Raw genomic sequence first — 18,814 nt, 5'->3', positions numbered from 1 at the left:
TGGACAATTTAATATGTGATTGACATATATTTAATATTTGTTTTGTTTCTTAAGCCTTTCACCGTGCGATTAGTGCCTGCACAGATCATCTTTGACAGTGGGAAAAGTCATTCTGTCCTCAGGTTAGAAAGGGTATGAGAGGGTTCAATAGAAGATGATCAGGCGGGTTCAGTAAGAATCAGCCCTGTCCAGTGTACCCTAATTGAGCCTTTAGGATATGACTGTAAAGACTCAAGAGACATACTAAATGAAACTAAAATAACACATAGGTCATTTAACTGAGAACAGTGTGAGGTAACTAGAATCAGTTGCAAGTACATGAAACATTGTCCTTTAGGTGACAACTATTTTCCAAACCAAGAAATTATACATTATGTTAAGCATTACTAAAAATAGAAAAAGATAGAGGATGGAATATCAAGAATTATCTTAGAGATACCTCAAAGTGGTGATTAATGTGACCAGAACATGAGAAATGCATGTGAAAGGTTGATATGTATCAGAAGAATAGATATAAAAAGGTTCCGGGAGTCGTTGTACACGGGCACAACTATTCTACATCATTATCGGTGAGATCCTATGTTGCAGAATTCAAATCACAATGTCTAAAGCTTGGGGGACCTACAAGAATATAAACACGTGTGTAGACTAGTGGGAAGGAAAAATAGCTCACAAGGCAGCCTTCTTCATTATTGGTACCCTGTGGATTTGGTCCTTGTCAAAGTTTCGGTGTGGTCATTGTTGGAGTAGCCTTGTTCCATGTTATGGGCTTGACTATCTTCATTTGTGCTGGCAATTTGCTGTCTGGTTTCATCCCCCGAAGAGATTGCAGGTGTAAATGAGGAGATGGGAGAGTGGAGGAGGATAAGCTTGCGGTGATGTCAGTTGAGAGGGCATGGATGATATCAGTGTTAACTTATCTAGCCATGATCTATGACACACAGCCTCACAGGTAGTAGGAATAAACACAGATGTAGGGTACATGGGTTCCAGAAAGGGCAGAAGCATTTGTCTGCCAATAGTAAATTTCCCATTATGTTTTTATAAAGAAAACACGTAAAAATTGCAAACCATTTAATCAACGCAAATTGGGCAGGAGCGAGGAAAATCGATAAACAGTAACATAAAGGAAGCACCTCAGCTTGTGAAGTGAAAGCATTAAAGGTGTATATGTTGCTGCCTATTTTTTTTTACATGACAAAAGAATCAGCAGTCAAATAAGAGTGTCAAAAAAATTAATAATAAGTAATAGTTGACCCCAGACCCAGCAGCACGAGTAGTGGAAACAGCACCGGCACAAACAACTTCTTGTGAACTCTCTCTGCAACTGTGCAGAACATGAATGGTAGCTTCCCCATTGTACTCGCATTCCCCTCAATTGACAATGCGGGTTTAGACAAAAATACAACTGGCACAAAGGAACCGAGTTCAGAAAAAACAGATAATAAAGACCCAGACAGCACTTATGAAAAGACTGCATTCATGCCTGTGATGAAAATCTATCTAAAAATATCTCAATAGCTGTGATTACAAAACTAACACATTGTTATGCTAGCATTACTACTTTAGACGCTGCTCGTGTGCATAGAGAGCATTTCTCCTCAGCTTGCATTGCTCCCATAGTCTCCTTTATGCATGTTAATGAAGAGTCCACTTTGTATTTACTGTATGCTCTGTTCTCTTCTAACATTGTATTTAACACTTAATATCGTGTTCGGCTTTTCATTATTCATTCCTATTGAGTTCTTGGCTGTACTACACGAACACAAACATTGAAAAATGTGCATCAAATGAAAAGACACTGAAAGCACAAGAAAGCTACAAAACGATTTGTAGTAGAAAATATAAATATATAAAAAATCGTTGCAAACAAAAAAGTTCGTTGGTGGGGTCTGGGGGTGGGCCAAGAGATAGCAAAGGCAACGAAACATTATTAAAATGTAAAAAAAAAAAAAATCACTACTTCCCTTTAAGTTCGGGATTGCTGGCACAAAAAGAAGCATGGTTTTATAGGCTATGCACACGTGGCGGCTGTATAGCGAACAAGCATTCAGAAAGTCAATCGGTATGGCTTAAATGCGCAAAGACTATTTAGTCCGTGTCTTTCACCAATCGTCTTCTTTCTGGGACATATCTGTACCATATTTCTCACTCCCCCATCTTGCATAGCTGCATATCATCAGAACTGAAATCTTGAGGAATAAAAAATAGCAGCACCACAAGGTTGTGCAAGAAAAGCAGGGCATAGACACCGACGTTACATAGCTGGGAGAAGGAGTAGTTTCTGTCCTGTAACTTCAGTTCTGTAGTAGGGGTATCTCTGTTATAGTCATAATCTAGTAAATAGTCCAGCCCATGTGCGTGGACCCCGAAGCAATCAAAAATAATCTCTTAAATTGTCAAAACATGCAGAACTGCACAGACACTTAAGAGAGAATTTAAAGACAGATAATGCAGCCTATATCCACAGGCTACACTGTCCAGTACTTCAACTAGAAATTCCACCAAAAACCACAAACAGCACAGCCTGTCCAGATTTCTCTACAGAGAAAAACCTTGCCTTTAACAGCAAAACCCTCTGGAATGATAGAGAGGAAGAAGTGGACAGACAAGCCCCATAGGCTGCCATTATGTGGCTCAGAACAGGATACTGTGCCTTTAAGAGAACTTTCCAGAAGGCTCACAGTATCCCAGAATGCACTGCAGGTCCCTTTTACTTTCAGTTCTTTTTGAAGGCGTAACACGCCAGACCTGTAGCATTCCTTACATAAATATCTCTCTCCACCGGGGAGGAGGGCGGGCGCTTATGACTATAACAGAGATACCCCTACTACAGAACTGGAGTTATAGGACAGAAACTACTCCTTCTGTAGTAGGGGATCTCTGTGTATAGTCATAATCTAGTGAATAGCATGGCAATCCCGTCCCCACACCAAAGCGGAGGTGGAGAAAAGAGAAATAACACCACTACTGTGCGAACAGATTTCGCAGCGAAGCCTACCCAACCTGAGCGTCTGCCCTGGCATCAGTATCCAGACAGTAATGCTTAGCAAAGGTATGGACCGACTTCCAAGTGGCCGCCTTGCAGATTTCTGCAATTGGAACATTACGTAGCAAAGCAGTCGTGGCAGCTTTGCCCATGATGGAATGAGCCTTAGGTTTACCCCTAAGGTCTTATTAGCCTTTTGATAACACAATTGTATACAGGACACAAATGAAATCTCTCCGAGCACTCTCACTATACACAAGATTAAATTATATCAGTATGTTTTATAATACATCACAATTGGCCTCTGTCACTTTCCCAATATCTTAGATCACAAAGTCCAAAATCTCCAGTTCAAAGTTCATCAGTTTTATTTTTGTGTTCTTCCAAATAGCATGAATATTCGATACAGCAGCCACAGCAGCCAACACGTGTTTCGTCGTGTAGTTATAAAACACTTTAGACTTCCTCAGGGCTGTAACCAAATAAACAATTCTCATAAGTCTTCACGACTTACACATAAGTCTTATACTAGTAATGTGAAAATAGAAAGCCACAGTGAAAGAAAAATAGTAAAGTCATAGGTCTTAGTAGAGAAGAGTATGAAAGAATAGTTACACCACATCCAACTCACATTGCACCACTAACCCGTGAGAAAAGGTTATAGTCCAGTGCCAAGGTTAAAATAACACCAAGAGCAAGCTGGCCTAAGTATATGCAGTATATTGAATATGCTACTTACCAGTATGCATCTGTTCTTGGCATGTAGGGCTGCTAACATTCATATCTTAGCATTAGATCGCCGCCTAGTGTTGGGCTCGGATGATCGCACATTGTTGTCCTGGAAGAGTCTTCGAAGTATCCTGAGATAGGTGGCTCCTCCCCTGGACTACAGTGCGCATGGGCATCGGCTCCATCCCCAGATTGTTTTTCGCCATTGTGGCAGAAGATGGAGTGAAAAGTGTAAAGGATGTCCATGCTAATGAATAAATACAATAGTATATCTGCAGCTGCGACAGGCACCGGGGAGGAGGGCGGGCGATATGAATGTTAGCAGCCCTACATGCCAAGAACAGATGCATACTGGTAAGTAGCATATTCAGTTCGAGGCATGTGGGCTGCTAAATTCATATCTTAGCATAGAATACATAGCAGTCCCTCCATCAGCGGCGGTTGCCCGTGCCAGCTGCAGAAACCTGAAAAAGTGTCTTCAGAACAGCCTGTCCTACAGCAGCTTGCTGCTTGGAATGCACATCAACACAGTAGTGTTTTGTAAAGGTATGTGGTGTAACCCACGTGGCTGCTCTGCAAATATCCTCTAAAGGAATGTTCCCTAGGAAAGCCATGGATGCCCCCAGTTTGCGTGTGGAGTGCGCTCTGGGGGGTATTGTTAAAGTGCGCTTGGCTTTTTGATAACATATCTGGATGCACTTAACAATCCATCTGGCTATCCCTGCCTTGGAAATCGGGTTGCCTTTGTGTTGTGGTGCGAAGGCAACAAAGAGTTGTTTTGTTTTTCTAAAGGGTTGTGTTCTGTCTATGTAGTACATCAACGCCCTCCGTACATCTAAGGTATGGAGCATTCTTTCCGCCACCGTTTGCGGGTTTTGAAAGAATGCTGGTAAGTCAATAGTTTGGTTTAGATGAAACTGTGACACCACCTTCGGAAGGAATTTGGGGTTAGTGCGTAGCACTACCCTATTTGGATGAATTTGAATGAATGGCTCTTGGATTGTGAGCGCCTGCAGCTCACTGACACGCCTCAGAGACGTAATAGCTACAAGGAAAGCTACTTTCCACGTAAGGAACTGGAGTTCACACGAGTGCAGTGGCTCAAATGGTGGTCCCATCAGTCTGGTGAGAACGACATTGAGGTTCCACACCGGGGCTGGCGGTGTTCTTGGGGGAATGACTCGTTTCAGACCTTCAAGGAAGGCTTTAATGGCAGGCACTCTGAAGACAGAGAGGTGCTGCCTGTTCTGGAGATAAGCTGCTATGGCGGATAGATGTATCCGAATGGAAGTGTACGCTAGATTGCACTTGTAAAGATGCAACAGATAGCAGATGATGTTGGGGATAGATGCATCTAGCGGGTTGATGTCATTGGCTGTACAGTAAATGACAAAACGCTTCCACTTTGCAGCATAGCATGCTCTAGTAGTTGGTTTCCTCGCCTCCTTGATGATGTTCATGCATTCCGGAGGTAGGTTAAGGTATCCAAACTCTAGGACTTCAGGAGCCAGATCGCCAGGTTGAGCTGTTGCGGATCTGGATGCTGAATTTCTCCATGGTTCTGCGTCAAAAGACTGGGCGTGAGGCGCAGTCTTTGATGCGGCACCACTGAGAGTTCGAGGAACGTGGTGTACCAAGCCTGGCGCGCCCACGTTGGAGCAACTAGGATGAGAGTCATCTCGTGCTGCCTTAGCTTTCTTGCGACCAGCGGTATTAGAGGGGCTGGCGGAAAAGCGTACGCAAATTTGCCTGACCAGTTCATCCATATCGCATTCCCCTGCGACTGTGGGTGAGGGAACCTGGCGGCAAAGTGTTGGCATTTTGCGTTCTCTTTTGTGGCAAACAGGTCTATCTCCGGATGACCCCACTGCTGGAAGTACGGGTGGAGGACAGATGGGTGTAACTTCCACTCGTGCATTTGATGGCTGTACCTGCTGAGCAGATCCGCCATCTGATTGTCCTTTCCTGGGAGGTGTTCTGCCATGAGGAAAATGTTCCTCTGAATGGCCCACTTCCACATGCTCTGAGCCAGATGAGACAGCTGTGGCGAGTGGGTGCCTCCCTGCTTTTGAATGTAGTACATCGCGGTCATGTTGTCCGTCCGGACTAGCACGACTTTGTTGCACAGATGTACAATGAAGGACTTGAGCGCCATGAAGATTGCCATCAGTTCCAGATAGTTGATATGCATCTTCTGTTGCTGCGTCGTCCATAGTCCCTGCACTGTGTAAGTGAGCACATGAGCTCCCCATCCCTGGAGAGATGCGTCCGTTGTCAGGACAATCTGCGGCACAGGCTCTTGGAACAGTCGGCCCTTGCAAAGGTTGTGTGGAGTCCACCAATGCAGAGAGTCGTATGCCCGACTGGTAACCAACACTAGGTCTGTCAATTGCCCACGAGCCTGTGTCCACTGATTCGCTAAGCACTCCTGGAGCGGGCGCATATGTAGCCGTGCGTGAGGGACTATGAAGATGCAGGAGGCCATCATGCCTATCAACTGCATGAACACTCTCGCTGGAAGCGAGTGTTGTGGCCTGAACCTTTGGATCAGAGCCTGCATGCTGTCTATCCTGACTTGGTTTGGCTGAGCCATGGCCGTCAGGGTGTTGATCGTCGCACCTAGGAACTGCCGGACATGTGCCGGCTGAAGATGCGATTTTGGGTAGTTCAGGGAGAAACCCAGATCGTGAAGAAGGTGAATTGTAGTCGACATGTCTGCGGCGCACTGTTGCTCTGACTTGGCTTGCACGAGCCAGTCGTCTAGGTAGGGGTAGACATGGATGTTCTGCCTCCTGAGGTGCGCCGCTACTGTCGCCAGGCACTTGGTGAACACCCTCGGGGCTGTGGTGACTCCGAAGGGTAGGACCTTGAACTGGTAATGCTTGCCTTGAATAGTGAACCTGAGGTATTTCCTGTGGGACGGGTGTAGTGGAATGTGGAAATAAGCATCCTTGAGATCTAAGGTTGCTAAGAAGTCCCCTTGGTTTAGCAAGGGAAGAATCTGTTGCAGTGTAAGCATATGGAAGTGTTCTGATAGTATGTACAGGTTGAGGGGACGTAGATCTAGAATGGGTCTGAGAGATCCGTCCTTCTTTGGAATAAGGAAGTACAGGGAATATACCCCTGTGCCTTCCTCTCCCACCGGCACGAGCTCGATTGCGCCTTTTTGCAGCATCACCACTACTTCCTGCTGCAATAAGTGCAAGTGCTCTGCGGACATAGGCCTTTGCCTTGGCGGGATGTTGGGTGGAGTGGATTTCAACTCTAGGCAATAACCATAATGGACTAGTTGTCGCACCCACCTGTCTGTGGTGATGTTTCTCCAGACGGGCAGGAACTGCTGCAGTCTCCCCCCGACAGGTGTTAAGTGGTCGGGGGGCAGTGACAGAGAGTCACTGTTTGCTTGGAGCAGAGGAGCGGGAGCTGTTGTTTCCTTTGCCGCGACCTCTGTTGCTGTTATTTCTGTAACCTCCCTTGTTCTGTTTTGTGAACGAGGATTGTGCCCCACCTTTAGAGAACTGGGATTGTTGACCCATTTGTCCTCTGGTGACTCCACGTGCACCTGAGCGATGAAAATTGCTGCCACGAAACTGTTGTGACTGCAGGGCCCCCATGGACTTAGCAGTTTCTGTGTCCTTTTTTATTTTCTCTAGGGTGGTGTCAACATCTGGACCAAACAGACTTTCAGGATTGACTGGCTGATTAAGGATTGTTGTCTGAATATCCGGTTTAAACCCTGAGATGCGAAGCCACGCTTGTCGTCTCAGCATAACGCTAGTGTTGATAGCTCTAGCAGCTGTGTCCGCAGCGTCAAGTGCACACTTGATGGCTGCGTTTGAGATTAGCTTTCCTTCCTCAATGAGCAGTTGGGTGGCTTCTTGGAACTGTGGAGGCAGGTGTTGTACAATCTGTTCTAGGGTGTCGTAGTGCGCCCTATCGTAACGCGCCAAGAGTGCCTGTGTATTGGCGATGCGCCAAAAGTTTGATGCCTGTGCAGCTACTCTTTTGCCCCCTGCCTCTAGCACTTTGGACTCCTTATCCGGGGGAGGAGCTTCACCCGTTGTCTGGGAGTTGGCACGTTTCCTGGCATTGGCGACCACAAGAGAGTCCAGTGGCAATTGTCCCCGGATGTATGCGGGGTCCGCAGGTGCAGGTCTGTACTTTTTTTCAATGCGAGGGTTGACCACTCTTGCTCTTGTAGGCTCCTTAAATATGTCCCCAGCATGCTTGAGGACTCCTTTAAGCATAGGCAGTGTCTTTACTGTCCTTTCAGAGACTGAAAAAGTGTCGAAAAGGAAGTCTTCCTCAACCGGGTCGGCATGCATGTCCACATCATGATTGGCTGCCGCCCTTTCGAGTAGTGCATGAAAACCTGCTGAATCTTCAGTCGGGGATGCACGTGCATTAAAAAGCTGCGGGTCCTGCCCCACACCCTGGGTGTTCTGGTCACCAGTGTCATCATATGAATCCGGTTGTGCATCAGGTTCATTGATAGGGAAATTGTACTGCTCGTCTTCATCATACCCCTCACCCGCAGAGTGTTCTGGGGAGGGAGTAGGGCTCCGTCTCGGAGGAGGCTGGATTGGTTCCGTGAGGCCTGAGGCGTCAAGGGGCACCCTCTTCTTCTTTAGTGGGATGACATAGGAGTCCACTGGCTCCGAAGTGATTTTCCTCTTATAGAGGGTCAGTTTGCCTGTGTCAGCGTCGATGAAATGCTCTGAATCGTCCTCGGATTCGAGTACCCGACGTGGAAGCGGGCCAGTCGGTGAAGAAATCACCTGTTTCGGTGCCGATTTGGTTGAAAATGCTTTCGGCGCCTCCTTCGGCGGCAAAATAAAGAGAAGTTTCCCAGAAGGCTTCGCTGGAGTGTCCTTTTGCGGCTGCGGCGATGGTATCGGAGCCGACGGGGCAAAGGCCTTCTCCCTGATTCTTTGCAGTGATTCGGCTATGAGGGACGGCTCACTCACAGTTTGTTTCGGCGCTGACGAGGATGGTCTGATCTTTCCCTCGGATCCGACGTCCTTGTGGGCCTTGTGCGCTTTGGGCGCGGATCCTGTCTTAACCGCCTCCGATTCCTGTGTTCGGGGCGCAGACTTCTTTCCGTGTGCCTGCGTAGCCTCCTTGGAGCCGACTTTGGCGGGCTTGGACGGCGTCGTAGCCGCTGACCCGTGCCGACCATCTTTTTTGGAGGACCCCTCCTCTGGCGTCGGTTTCGATTTTGCAGCATCGGAATCGACGGACTTCTTCGACTTCTGCGGACCGGAGGTCGACGGAGTCGATGGGGTAGCGGGCACCGTCGTTTTCACCGGCACGGCAGCCATCTTAGGGACACTCGAGTCCTTAAGTTTCGGTTTCGTTTTCGGGTCGGCCATTTTAGGTGTTGTCGATCCCGATGGTTTCGGTTTCGGTTTCGAAACAGTCTGCTCAGCAAGTAAGTCCGTGGCCGGGCCCGAAGGCGGGGCTGTGGCTTGCGGCAACGGGTCTTGGGTAAGGCCGACAGGCGATCCCGTGTCCCGGTCGGTATCCTCGTAACCTTCGGGGCAGAGCTCGTCCCCCGAGCTGTCTGCCGCGGCCCCATAAATCTCATCGTCGTCTCCTACCTCGTCGACGTATTCAAGGCCTTGACCCGCGACTCCGTCGTCGTCTCCCGGATCCGCCTCGACCTCCGTCTCGGGTGGGGAGATTTGGAGATGATGACCCTGGTCCTCTTCGTCCTGGTCGCCGAAGATGTTCTCCGGATCCGGGGCCGCTTGTTTAGCTTCCATGCGCACCGCGCGCCGAAGCTTGAGAGTCTTCTTCGAGCGGAACTGTGCACACAACTTGCACTTGCCGTCGTCGTGGTCAGGCGAAAGGCATTTGTTACACACGGGGTGTAGATCGATGTGTGGGTATTTGGACCCACAGAGCGGGCAGTACTTAAACGGGCTCCGCTCCATGTCTGAAAAGTTTTGCAGTCGTGTCGCGATGAGAAGGCCTCAAAGTTCCGAGAGCGAAGAAAACTCCGCTTATTCCGGCTCCAAGAGACGGAAGACTCGAGACCGTGCGCAGACAATACCGACGCAAGAAAATCGAGGCCTTTTGGCCGCTAAAAGTTAGTTTTACTTGGTTCCGACAGTAAGACGTCGAGACCACATACGAACCCAATGGCGGAAAAAAACAATCTGGGGATGGAGCCGATGCCCATGCGCACTGTAGTCCAGGGGAGGAGCCACCTATCTCAGGATACTTCGAAGACTCTTCCAGGACAACAATGTGCGATCATCCGAGCCCAACACTAGGCGGCGATCTAATGCTAAGATATGAATTTAGCAGCCCACATGCCTCGAACTATCTTGTATTCACCTATATTATCCTGATGATCCACCCTAATGTAATCATCAACTCATACTCGATCCATCTTTTAAATCTTAAATCATAAACATGAAATGATATCCATTCTTGTTAGCCTCTTCTCTGTCAGACATATATAAATTATAATTTATTTAGTAAATATATGATGGTCACAAATAACGTTACCCAGTTGTAACAACATTGCATAATGAGGTAACAACCACCCTACAGCAACCCTCATCCCTTGATCCTTCCTAATTCAGCGTATACAACACACTTTAATTTGTTGTAAAAATTTCAAATCTATCTATTAAACGAGTTACCATACGTTACATATCCTTTACCTCTATATCTACAATTCCGAGATAGAGTAAATATTGTCCACTCCGTTATTCTCTTGTTCCGTGTATGTGTCTCCACTTGCAAATTACTAAAACCAAAGAATACGCATATCACACTATTCTACGTCCATATCCATGTGTATATTAAATTATCCAGAGTTACAGTCCACTCACCCTCAACGCTCGCGTTCCCGTTTAGTTCACAACCAGATCCTTTATCCAAAATCGTTATTTCTGAAATACAGAAATAAACATCTATATAGAGGACTAAACAAACATTTACAAGCTAAATCCTTATGAGTACAGCAAATCTCGTTTAGACAAACAAACATAGTACCTCTGTCGCAGTTAGTGTGTATCTTCACTAGTCTGTCCGGAGTGCTGCACAAGAGCCAGCTTGAAATGTCTATTTATTCCCTTACGTTACAAGCGCCATCTTGTAGTGTACGACAAACGACTAACAATTAGTCTCCTAAATCTTCATATTCTCCCTAGCCTATATCTTTACTCGTCCGTCTGGCATGCTGTCCATTCGCCATCTTGTAATGTCTATTTATCCCCTTCTGTTACGGGCGCCATCTTGTAGTATACTACAAACAACGAACATTTAGTCTTCTAAATCTTCAATTATCCGTAACCATTTGACTCGCAACTAGTCATCACCAAAATAAGAACACAAAATGTCTGTAAAAAAGTGCCAATAATCTATACAGCACTCTTACTGTAGTTACATAATACTCAGTATTCTTCTATATTCCAAGAGTCTTATTCTATATATGGCTTCAAAATCCCTCGAAATAAATCGAATTGTAACAATTACATATCTTCCCATAAATTATCCTCTAAATTCCCATATATATAAGACCCTATGCCTGACTTACGGGCTTAACACTCGGTAATTCTCTACAAGTAAGAGCCTTATCCAGTTCAAATCAGCCTATCCCTCTCTCCAAATTACCTTCAATATACTATAGGAAACTAGAGAGTATTGGTGAGTAGATATTAAAAGGTTCAATTAAAACAAGTAAGTTATACACATAGATAGTGAGAAGATAAAGGAGTGCACGCGTGGTCATAGTTGACAATACTCTTGTTAGTAATGTACTGGCCCAATCTCCCAGTGAAGAGTCAACCTAATATATCAGTATTATATATATATATAAATACACAATTAAAGCATTTTTGTTATGCAGCAGTACAATTCTAAATAAATATAAAGTCAGTTCTCTATACATAAAGTGTGTCTACATCTCATGACTATACATCACAGAAACTTGGGCATATGTACTCAGTTCAATTATTCAAATGTTGCTTAATCATAACAATCTCTTCATCCTTTCTATTTACTAACGTGCAGTTTAGGTTCACATCAGCTGGAATATACCTTTTCCAAAATCACCTAAAACCACAAATCGGTATTTTACATTCTTCTCAGCTTCTGTATTTAATCGGCTTAGAGCATATTCATCATCTCTATAATGTACTGATCTTATAATCATCAATCTTGCCCCAGAAAAAACTGATACTCATTGTCAATATTCAAACCATTCTCAACCGCTCTCAATTTCATCATCCAAATAACTTCTCTACGTCTCAGTTTCAATAGTCTGTTACCACCTCGTGGGTCTTGAGTTATATGATCTATCCCATAATAACTAAATACATGCTCATCTCTGTTTTTCGAATTCTGTATTGAATAGGCAGCAATTGGGTACCTAGTGTCCCCATTTTTCCAGGCTCGAAAATGTTCCACCATTCTGTCACGAAGTATCCTGATTGTGCTACCAACATATATTAGCCCACAAGTACAAACTATAATGTAAACTACAAAGGTAGTATCACAATTTATAAATGAGTTAATTTCAAAGATTTCTGAACCATTGTAACTGAAATTTGTTACCTTCTTTCTGGCCCACCTGCATGAACTGCAACGCCCACATTTATGAAATCCTTTTGTAATGCTCGTGGGCCATACCTTAGGTGACTTAACCGGATAACTGGGACTAAGATCATTAGCCAATGTCTTTCCTCTCTTAAAAGTTATACTCGGTCTCTCACCAATAAATGGTTGTAAGTCCCTATCCGCTTGCAACAGGTGCCAGTGCTTATTAATTATAGAGTACGATTTATGTAACAAGTTTCAGTTACAATGGTTCAAAAACCTTTGAAATTAACTATGTAGGTAAAGTTATGGTCTGGTTAACATGGAAATCAGATATAACCTTTGGAAGAAATTTAGGATGAGTACGCATAACAACCTTAGCAGCATGAAATACAGTATAAGGTTCTTGGCAACACAACGCCTGAATTTCACTCACCCTGTGGGCTGATGTAATGGCGACGAGGAACGCCGCCTTCCAGGACAGGTGCTGCAACGATGCCTTATGAATAGGTTCAAAAGGCTCCTTCATCAATCTGGACAGCACCACGTTCAATTCCCATGAAGGCAAAGGAAGCCGGACAGGAGGGAACACTTTTTTCAAGCCTTCCAAAAAATCTTTGATCACAGGGATCTGGAAGAAGGAAGCCTGTGAAGGGCATTTCCTGTAGGCAGTCAGCGCAGCGAGATGAACCTTAATGGAATGGACATTAAGGCCAGACTGCGCCAAATGTAGCAGATAAGGAAGGATAACATCTTCCTTACACGTCGTCGGGTCATAGTTCTTGGACTTGCACCAGAGGCAAAATCTCTTCCACTTGTAAGCATAGGAAGTCCTAGTGGAAGGTCGCTTAGCCTCCTTCAGTATGTCCATACAATCTTCTGGTAGATTCAAATGGCCATATTGCACTATCTCAGGAGCCATGCCGCCAAACTCAAAGAAGAGAGGTTGGGGTGCACCATCTGCCCCCCACACTTCGTGAGAAGGTCCAGCCTGCACGGCAACCGTATGTGAGTAAGGAGAGACCGGTGAAGCAGGTCCGTGAACCACCACTGCCTGGGCCATTCTGGGGCAATCAGGATCATCCGCGCCCTGGACAAGGACAGCTTGATGAGCACCGCCGGAATCAGGGGAATGGGTGGAAAAGCGTACAGAAAGCTGTTCGACCAGTTGATCCATAACGCATTCCCCAGCATCCCTTGCTGGTAGTACCTGGAGGCGAAGTCTCAGCATTTGCTGTTTTCGGCGGTGGCGAACAGATCTACGTCTGGAGTCCCCCACCTTGCGAAGACTTCTCCTAGTACTTCGTCGTTTATGACCTATTCGTGGTTTCTTGAATCAATCTGCTCAGTGCGTCGGCCTGAACATTCTGCACACCTGGCAGATGGGTAGCCGTTATCGTCAGTCCTCTGGCTAGAAGCCAGTGCCAGATCGCCTGCGCCTCCTGTGACAGAGTGCGCGATCTCGAGCCCCCCTGCTTGTTGAGGTAATACATCGTGGTCGTATTGTCCGTCTGCACAAGCAGAGAGTTGGTCTGGAAGGACGGAAGAAAGGCCTTCAGTGCCAAGTGAACAGCTCTGAGTTCCAGGAAATTGATGTGGTACGTGGACTCCGTCGGGTACCACGTTCCTTGTATCTGTAAGTCTCCAGAGTGCACCCCCCAGCCGTGGAGAGACGCATCCATTACGATAGTCTGTGTGGGAATGCCCTTGTGGAAGGGAACCTCTCTGAGGAGATTCTCCGCTGAACACCACCACTTCAGAGACTGAAGAGCATGCAGAGACAGTCGTACCTTGTCGTCCACGATCCTTTCCTCTGATCCCACTGATCCTCCAAACTCTCCTGCAATGGTCTCATGTGCAGCCGTGCGTGTGGCGTGAGGAAGATACAAGAGGCCATCGACCCCAGTAGAGAAGACACCGTCCTCACTGTTGTAGATGGAGCGGTCAGAAGAGCCTGAGCCTTCCGAAGGAGTGATAATCGTCTCTCCTCCGAAAGAGACACGCTTGCTGACAGCGTATTGATGGAGGCTTCCAAGTACTGTATGCACTGGACCGGAGTCGGGACCGACTTGGACATATTGATGTGCAACCCCAGCTTGTTCAAGAGAACGCACGTCTTCTGGAAGTGCGCTTGAGCTTCCGAGAAGGAGGAGGCCAGGTATGGGTAGACAAACACCTTGTTCTTCCTTAGGTGTGCGGCTACCACTGCCATGCACTTCGAGAATGTTCTGGGCGCAGACTTGAGTCCGAATGGCAGTACTGTGTACTGATAATGATTGGCGCCGACTTGGAATCGGAGGAACTTCCTGTGTTTGTGTGCAATGGGCACATGGAAGTACGCATCCTGTAGGTCTATAGCACATAGCCAGTCTCCCTGTTGCAGCTGAGGATAAATCGGATGCAACGACAGCATGCGAAACTTCTCTCTGCGAATCCACTTGTTTGCTTGTCGCAAATCCAGAATGGGCCTGAACTCGTTCTTGTCCTTCCTGCGAACCAGGAAGAACCGGGAGTACAGACCTCTTCCTCTTTGAGACAGAGGTACGTCTTCTATCGCCCTTTTCCTTAACAGGATATCGGCCTCCGCCTGGAGCTCGCGCAGTTGAAACTGTGAGTTGACCGGTGGAATTGATGGAGGCGGGCTGGTGAACCAAAGACTGTATCCATTGCAAACAATATTCAGCACCCACTTGTCATGAGTAATTTTTCTCCACTCTGCCAGAAAAAATTGAACGCTTCCCCCCACCGGAGCGGGTAACAGATGTAGGGGAAGTAACCGCTCAGGGTCGAGACCCAGCTGGGCCTTTGTTCGCTGCTGCGGACTGTTGGCTGTCTCTACCCTTCTGGCGCTTCTGGAAGGGCTTCCGGAACTGCTGCTGCTGTTGTTGCTGCTGTCCCGAAGTCTGTCCACGCCCTCTGCCCTGCGCCCCAAACCGTCTCTGGAATGGGCGGTAGGTCTTTTTCTCCTTGGGCTTTTCCAGCCCGACCGCCGTTAGGGTCTCGGCCTCCGCCTTCATGCGGGCAATTTCGTCATCCGCATGCTTGCCGAACAGGGTTTCCCCAGAGAAAGGCAAATTGGCCACCTGCTGCTGAGCTTCCGGCTTCAGCGATGTAAGTCGAAGCCACGCGTGGCGCCGCTGGTTGACACCATGACAGTACCCATGTGCCGCCAGAAGAGACGTATCCGCAGCCGCGCTGATGAGCTGGTTCGACACCAGCATCCCCTCCTTCAGGATCTCTTGAAAATCCTCTTTCTTCTCCCGGGGAGGGTACTCCGCAAATTGCTGGAGGGACTCCCATAGGGCACGATCGTATCGCCCTAGCAAAGCCGCAGCACTAGCCACCTTCATCGCAGTAGAGGCCGTCCCACAGACCTTTCTGCCTGCCGAGTCGATCCATCAGCTCTCCTTGTCAGGAGGTACAGTAGAAGACGGGGAGGTGGCATGCTGCTTCCTAGCCGCCATCACTATGACAGAGTCCGGAGTAGGATCCATCCGAAGAAAGGCCGGGTCAGAATCCCGGGCTCTGTACTTCTTAAGGAGCCGGGAGGGAGCGGCCTTCATCACTGCAGGGGTGAGAAACAACTCCTCTGCGGGCTCTACCAGTCCTGGCACAAGAGGCAGTAAAGGTCAAGACAGATGTTTTTTATGCAGAATCTCGAAAATCACGGACGTCGTGGGAGTAGGCACCGTCACCGTGATCCCCAACTTAGCTGCACCCCTCAGGAGAACATCCTGGAATGTTCTGATGTCGTCCATCGGAGATACTCTCGTCCCCGGGGATTCCGACAAAGTCGGTGAGTAGATTCTGGTCCCGGAAGAGCCCGTGCGGGACCGTGATCTTCGCCTCCTGTGACGCCGTCTTGATCTCGTTGAGGACCTGTGACGACTTCGCGATCTCCCCCTGCGACCGGAGCGAGATCGCGAGCTCCCTGGCTTCGGGCGCTCCGCCGGCCTCACAGGAACGGGCGATTTTTGCTCAACAGGGGCCGTCGGCCGAGGGATCCCCTTAGGGGGCGTCGGATATCGAGGCAGCAAAGCCGACCTCGGGGGAACCGGAGGAGGCCTGTCAGCCAGAAGCTGAGGTTGAGGTAGAGGTTGAGGTAGAGGTGGAAGTGGAGGCGGGGTGGGAGCCCTTGGAGGTGGTCCCCTGGGCAATGGAGGAGGGGGCGTAACCTACTTCGGCCTAGAAGGCGTATACACTTCAGAGTACACCGAGCCCGGTGAACTGCCTTCTTTTCTAGGCTGGGGCGTTGGAGCATCCCCTATCGGCACCTGCCGCCTGCTAGACTGACTCCTGGCACCAGAACTCCTTCTGCGCCTCTTAGGCGTTGAAGAACGTCGACCCGACGGCGAGCGTCGGCCCCTCGACGTCGAGCGTCTCCTCCTCGACGGCAAACGCCTTCGCCTCCACGGCGACCACCTTCGCCTCCACGGCGATCTTCGCCTCGACGGCGACCTCCGCCTCGACGGCGAGCGTCTCTTCGACGGCGAACTCCTTCTTGACGTCGAGGATCCCCTCGACGACGACCTCCTTCTCTTCGCCAACGGCGAACGGCGGTGTCGCCTCCACGGCGAGCGCGGACGCCGGGCCACCTCTCGACGTCGATTACTCGACGACGACAACGACGCCGACGGAGACGACGACGAAATCGTCACTGGTGATCTCGACGGCGGTCTATTCAGTTCCTTCGGCGTCGAGCGTCGACGCCGCTTCAACCCAGAGCCCTGGGGAGACGGGGAACAGACTGTAGTCATCCCTCTCGACGCCGTAGTCGGTGCAATCGACACCAACGGAGAATGGGGACGTTTGCTGGTCTTCCTGCCCCTGGGGAGCCCCCCAGAGGCCTCAGCATGGGCAGAGGAAGCCCTTCCAGACCCACCTTGTGCCTTTAGTCTTCTGTCCTCCAGGCCTTGGAGCCTGATCTTCATCCTATCTTTCAGGGTTCTGCTAGAGAAACCCTGGCAGATGACACACTCCTCTGTGACATGAGATGAGGGAAGGCAGATGATGCACACCTCGTGTGGGTCCGACTTGGCCTTCTTCCTCGAGCACTCTGGGCATTTGTCAAACAATGCAGGCACATTGACAAATGAAGAGCGCACCAAGACAAACAAAAGGAAGAAACGCCAAAGTACTTTAAGAAAAGCACTCAAACAATTTGAAAAAAGTGAAAAATCACCAATTAAACCCTTGAAAAGGGAGAGCTCAATGCTCCAGGGTCCTGCTTGCAGGAGCTGGAAAAAATAACTGAAAGTAAAAGGGACCTGCAGTGCATTCTGGGATACTGTGAGACTTCTGGAAAGTTCTCTTAAAGGCACAGTATCCTGTTCTGAGCCACATAATGGCAGCCTATGGGGCTTGTCTGTCCACTTCTTCCTCTCTATCATTCCAGAGGGTTTTGCTGTTAAAGGCAAGGTTTTTCTCTGTAGAGAAATCTGGACAGGCTGTGCTGTTTGTGGTTTTTGGTGGAATTTCTAGTTGAAGTACTGGACAGTGTAGCCTGTGGTTACAGGCTGCATTATCTGTCTTTAAATTCTCTCTTAAGTGTCTGTGCAGTTCTGCATGTTTTGACAACTTAAGAGATTATTTTTGATTGCTCCGGGGTCCACGCACATGGGCGGGACTATTCACTAGATTATGACTATACACAGAGATGCCCTACTACAGAAGTGCAATGTTAGCCCCTGGAGCATGTCCACAGCCTCAAGATGTAGAGGAAAAAGAAGATGAAAGCCGGAAAAGGGGTATTTTTGAGGGGAAAGTGTTTGCTTACGCATCATCAATTAAACAAATAGAGCCATGGTATCGGCAGTAAATCAGAGACACTTACACCCCACAGCCAGACTGTGTGGATTGTGTATCCTTCCGACAAGTCACTGTTTACATCATGTCTAGTGCATAATTATGGGGAAAGATGTAAGCTATTCTAGGTGGAGGGATTGCAAGATTGTTATTAATGAATACCTAAAAGCAGTTCAATTTTGAGTAACAAAGTACTGCATGTTGGCATGATCTCAGCTGCAAGAGCTTGCAGGGGATCCTGGGTGTAGAAAAGGAGTCAAGGGTTGATTTTTGATGAATTCAGCAATGTATTCCTGGATAAAGAGGAGGAAACTACCCCACTACACCCACTTACTAAGAACTATTTTGTGAACCACATTTTAGCACAGTGGAAGAATAATGCAATTTTGTAGATTTTGAATAGGTGAAGAGGGCAGAGGTGCCGATCAATATGATGAATGTGGCTGCCCCGGGCCTCCGTAGGGGGCCGCTCAAGAGGGCGGCATGTTAGTGCCATCGGATTTCCACCACCCCCCTCCCTCTTCCCCTCCCCCTCCTTCTTGTCCTCGGTGGGGGGGCGGGGGTCTCGTCGGGGGTCGTGGGGCGACACGTCATGTTCGGTGCATCAGGCAGGGCAGGGGGTACTTAAGCACCCCTCGCCATTTCCCCTGCCTCTTTTATGCACAGGGCGCGCCGGGGATGCCTCGGGAGGGGACACGCTATCTCCCACCCTACCGCTTTCCCAGCGTGTCAGAGTAA

The 18,814-nt window shown here is 48.2% G+C and overlaps 1 protein-coding gene across 5 annotated transcripts in view; it reads right to left on the bottom strand.

The window, feature by feature from the left end:
• The window catches only part of LOC144754853 (uncharacterized), a 979,506-nt gene that overhangs the window by 796,765 nt on the left and 163,927 nt on the right, over window positions 1-18,814 (bottom strand). Inside the window, exon 3 of one of the 5 annotated variants that reach the window (XM_078643113.1) lies at window positions 10,564-10,623. The exons of 3 other annotated variants lie outside the window; for them this stretch is intronic. The gene's annotated coding sequence lies outside the window, so the exon portion shown is untranslated. Of the gene's footprint in view, window positions 1-10,392; window positions 10,460-10,563; window positions 10,624-18,814 lie in introns of those variants that run through there. One more of the 5 variants, XM_078643114.1, reaches the window with a different exon arrangement.

This window comes from Lissotriton helveticus, chromosome 5_1, assembly GCF_964261635.1.
Source record: "Lissotriton helveticus chromosome 5_1, aLisHel1.1, whole genome shotgun sequence".
Lineage (NCBI taxonomy): Eukaryota > Metazoa > Chordata > Amphibia > Caudata > Salamandridae > Lissotriton > Lissotriton helveticus.
The sequence above is the reverse complement of the archived record's forward strand: the minus strand, read 5'-3'. Positions and strand labels throughout refer to the sequence as shown.